Source organism: Coregonus lavaretus (assembly GCF_964263955.1).
Source record: "Coregonus lavaretus genome assembly, contig: HAP1_SCAFFOLD_5703, whole genome shotgun sequence".
Lineage (NCBI taxonomy): Eukaryota > Metazoa > Chordata > Actinopteri > Salmoniformes > Salmonidae > Coregonus > Coregonus lavaretus.
In genome coordinates, this window is record NW_028162078.1 from 1 (window position 1) to 5,000 (window position 5,000).

Consider the following 5,000-nt stretch of genomic DNA (forward strand, 5'->3'; position numbering starts at 1 on the left):
AGAAAGCGCGCGCGCGAGAGAGACCTTTGCTCAGGCTCTCAGACCCATTCGCAGCCATGGCCTGGAGTTCAGAGAAGTGCCCATCTCCTTTGCGGGACCGGATGACCTGCAACAGTATTATGCCACCGGTAAGCAGCCTATATCATATATCGTTGCTTTAGTTTCTAAATAACAGAAACGTGTAAAGTGTGACAGATAGACTACTCTCAGAAAACTTTGTTTGGACATTCCACGAAGACACCTGCTCATCTGAGGGAGGTGTTGTGGTTGAGCTGGACTTTTATAAGCGCAACGCATTATAAACACTTATTAACACTTCTTGAACTCTGTGTAGGCGGCATTCATGTGTAAATGATTGATGTGTTCACGGCAGGCATACACTGCTGTGGCCGTTAAACCGGCTGCCACCAGCCGCCTGCTGAAGACCGGGATTGTGGTCCTGATCGCCGGGGCAATTCTGCTGCTGTTCGGGGCTATCGGAGCTTTTAACTTCTGGAACAACAACGACAACCATGTAAGCATTTAAACATTAGTCCCTCTGGCTATAGCGAGTTCAAGAGACATTGCTCCTTGAACCAGCCAGCGACTCTTGTTTCTCAAGAGTCTAGAGGTATAGGTGAATGGAAGCCTTGTATGTTTCTGAGACTGAGGGTGGGCGGCTCGTAGGGTCCTGCTGATGTCCCGGGGTCGAGAGGTGTGAGCGAGGTAGGCCTAGGCTACATAAAAAAGATATGTTTTTAATCAATTTGGTAGCTTTAGGCCTGCATGAGTTTAAATGCATTGCCTGAGCAAGAATAGCATAATCATTTTGTTGGGAATTTTTCAATGCGTTCAATTGTGTAGGCTTTGGATGCAGGGTAGTGTCTGCCTGTGCCTGCTTTTCTTGCTGTTTCTAGGATGTGGATGGGGGAATGTAAACAAAACTCACCCATTATGAATCCCCCCCCCCCACACACACGCGCGCACGCGCACATAGTAAACGAAAACTGAAACTAAAATACAAACTAAAATTGGGAAAACCATTTAGAAAAATGAAACTAAAGAAAAAAGAAAAAAGAAAACATTTGAAAAACTATACTGAAACTATTATATTTAACTGCAAAACGAACTAAAATAAACTGACCAAAAATATAAATGCGACAATGAACAATTGTAAAGATTTTACTGAGTTACAGTTCATATAAGGAAATCAGTCAATTGAAATAAATTCATTAGGCCCTAATTTATGGATTTCCCATGACTGGGCAGGGGGGTGCAGCCATAGGTGGGCCTGGGAAGGCATAGGCCCACCCACTTGGGAGCAAGGCCCACCCAATGGGAATTAGTTTTTTCCCACGAGGGCTTTATTATAGACAGAAATACACAGAAATAGACAGAAATACTCCTTAGCACACTCCCTCAAAACTTGAGACATCTGTGGCAATGTGTTGTATGACAAAGCTGCACATTTTAGAGTGGCCTTTTTTTTGTCCCCAGCACAAGGTACACCAGTCGAAAGTTTGGACACACCTACTCATTCAAGGGTTTTTCTTTATTTTTACTATGTTCTACATTGTAGAATAATAGTGAAGACATCAAAACTATGAAATAGCACATATGGAATCATGTAGTAACTAAAAAAGTGTTAAACATATCAACATATATTTTAGATTTTAGATTATTCGAAGTAGCCACCCCTGCACATTGACTCAGTACTGCTACTCCTTCTATATAGCCTCATTATTGTTTTTATTGTGTTACTATTTCCTTTTTTACTAAGCAAATATTTGTCTTACTTTTTAACTCTGCATTATTGGGAATGGGCTTGTAAGTAAACATTTCACTGCAAAGTCTACACCTGTTGTATTCGGCGCATGTGACCAATAAAATGTCATTTGATTTGACAGACGTCATCATGAGACAGAGATGTTATGTCTTTCCAAATCTATGGTCCTGGCCCATCACCTTATTTATTAATGCTCCCCAGTGGCTCGAAGTGACATCCCCAAAAAACAAACTATAGGCCTACAACACATACATGGCTCCTAGCCTCCCACACATAGGCTAATTTCTATCCCTAACACTAAACGAAAACTTAAACTAAATAGAAAGGTTTTTATCAAACTGAAACTAAATCAAAACTAGTAAATCAAGTCTGAAAACTAACTTAGACTAAACTGAATTTCAAATAAAATGCTAAAAACTAATAGAAATAAAAACATGATAACCTCGCACACCACAACTTCCTTCTCCATCGCTCTGTCTTACAGGTATGACAACATTCCCGATGTATGTGTTTGTGTGGCAGGTCTACAACATCCACTACAGCATCAGTATTAATGGGAAGGTGGAGGAGGGCTCTATGGAGATTGATGCTACCAACAACATGGAGAGATTCCGCACTGGCAGCGGAAATGGCGAGGCAGAGGAGGTCCACGACTTCCAGGTTGTAAGTTTGAAAGAACAACCGCAACAAAAAATTCAAATTCCAATGGTACATTGAAGTAATTATGTAAAATGTTGGATGCACATTGCTCATTAAATTTTAAATGCTTTTGTTATAAGCAATTCCCTCTCTTCCCTATCTTCAATCTCTCTCCAGGGTATAACTGGTATCCGTTTTGCTGGAGGAGAGAAGTGCTACATTAAGACCCAGGTCAAAGCTCACCTGCCTGATGTGAAAACTCTGAACAAAGACTCACTTCTGTTCGACCTGGTAGGAATGACCTCAGCTCTCTCTCTCCCTCTCCCTATCCAGTCACCCTCTCCCTCTGTCCACTGGCGTAACGCAGTTTCTCTGGGCCCCCTCGCAAGCTCAGCGTTTGTTTTAGCTAATGGATTAATGTTTATTGCTAGGCCTATTTGGTCGTCATTTTCTCAGGTTAAGCATAACATTTCACGAAGCTATATACGGTGTCGCAATACTGGCATTTTTAGACTTCTGGCAATAATGTAATTCAGTAATTAAAGTAGGAAATTCAAACATTGCAGATTGTCTAATTAATTTAAGATACAAAAATAGATTTTTTTAGAATATACAGCTGAATATATATATAGGCTACCTGAACCTGCATGACATGAGCCGTCCTCGCTCTCTCCTAGCTTGGATAGAAAGTAAAACCAGTCTATTAATGCCAAGTAATCCAGTCAGTTCACCCTCAAAACAGTAGTTTACTAGGGATTGTTTTATTATGCAGTGTACTATCTATAGCTATATACCGTATATAGCTGCGATTTAGGTGCTATTTATAAACTTTTTATAAAAATTACACATCAAATAGCCTAACAATGAGGAAAAAAGTAGTCGGCTTGAGGATACATTCAGCTATTATTTCTTGTTGAACTCAGCGGGTTTTGTCTGGCTAATAGCCTACACAAATGGGCTTCAGTATTCAAAGTAAATTAAATTAAATCCAACTTGAGAGACCCCTGGTCTCCTGAAGTCCTCCTTTTTTGTGTGCAAATGTTTTCAACACGGCATGTAGGTCCAGGTTGTGGGCCCGACTGTTTTCAATACTGGGTGTTGCCAACCCAGACAGTCTTTCCTGAGACATTGTGCATTATATGTCCATTGCCCTGCACAAAATTATTTTTGAATGATGCATGCCATTATACAGTGAGGGAAAAAAGTATTTGATCCCCTGCTGATTTTGTACGTTTGCCCACTGACAAAGAAATGATCTATAATGGTCTATAATTTTAATGGTAGGTTTATTTGAACAGTGAGTAACAACAAAAAAATCCAGAAAAACGCATGTAAGAAATGTCATAAATTGATTTGCATTTGAATGAGGGAAATAAGTATTTGACCCCCTCTCAATCAGAAAGATTTCTGGCTCCCAGGTGTCTTTTATACAGGTAACGAGCTGAGATTAGGAGCACACTCTTAAAGGGAGTGCTCCTAATCTCAGTTTGTTACCTGTATAAAAGACACCTGTCCACCAGAAGCAATCAATCAATCAGATTCCAAACTCTCCACCATGGCCAAGACCAAAGAGCTCTCCAAGGATGTCAGGGACAAGATTGTAGACCTACACAAGGCTGGAATGGGCTACAAGACCATCGCCAAGCAGCTTGGTGAGAAGGTGACAACAGTTGGTGCGATTATTCGAAAATGGAAGAAACACAAAATAACTGTCAATCTCCCTCGGCCTGGGGCTCCATGCAAGATCTCACCTCGTGGAGTTGCAATGATCATGAGAACGGTGAGGAATCAGCCCAGAACTACACAGGAGGATCTTGTCAATGATCTCAAGGCAGCTGGGACCATAGTCACCAAGAAAACAATTGGTAACACACTATGCCGTGAAGCACTGAAATCCTGCAGCGCCCGCAAGGTCCCCCTGCTCAAGAAAGCACATATGCAGGCCCGTCTGAAGTTTGCCAATGAACATCTGAATGATTCAGAGGAGAACTGGGTGAAAGTGTTGTGGTCAGATGAGACCAAAACCGAGCTCTTTGGCATCAACTCAACTCACCGTGTTTGGAGGAGGAGGAATGCTGCCTATGACCCCAAGAACAACATCGCCACCGTCAAACATGGAGGTTTAAACATTATGCTTTGGGGGTGTTTTTCTGCTAAGGGGACAGGACAAGTTCACCGCATCAAAGGGACGATGGACGGGGCCATGTACCGTCAAATCTTGGGTGAGAACCTCCTTCCCTCAGCCAGGGCATTGAAAATGGGTCGTGGATGGGTATTCCAGCATGACAATGACCCAAAACACACGGCCAAGGCAACAAAGGAGTGGCTCAAGAAGAAGCACATTAAGGTCCTGGAGTTGCCTAGCCAGTCTCCAGACCTTAATCCCATAGAAAATCTGTGGAGGGAGCTGAAGGTTCAATTTGCCAAACGTCAGCCTCGAAACCTTAATGACTTGGAGAAGATCTGCAAAGAGGAGTGGGACAAAATCCCTCCTGAGATGTGTGCAAACCTGGTGGCCAACTACAAGAAACGTCTGACCTCTGTGATTGCCAACAAGGGTTTTGCCACCAAGTACTAAGTCATGTTTTGCAGAGAG

At 42.2% G+C, this 5,000-nt stretch overlaps 1 pseudogene across 1 annotated transcript in view; it reads left to right on the forward strand.

Annotated features, from left to right (window-relative positions):
- Positions 1-56: 56 nt before the first annotated feature.
- The window catches only part of LOC311116546 (leukocyte cell-derived chemotaxin 1-like), a 14,200-nt pseudogene continuing 9,256 nt past the window's right edge, over positions 57-5,000 (forward strand). The window contains exons 1-4 of the transcript in view: positions 57-128; positions 374-514; positions 2,288-2,428; positions 2,582-2,695. The product of the transcript in view is annotated as a leukocyte cell-derived chemotaxin 1-like (transcript). The remainder of the gene's footprint in view (positions 129-373; positions 515-2,287; positions 2,429-2,581; positions 2,696-5,000) is intronic.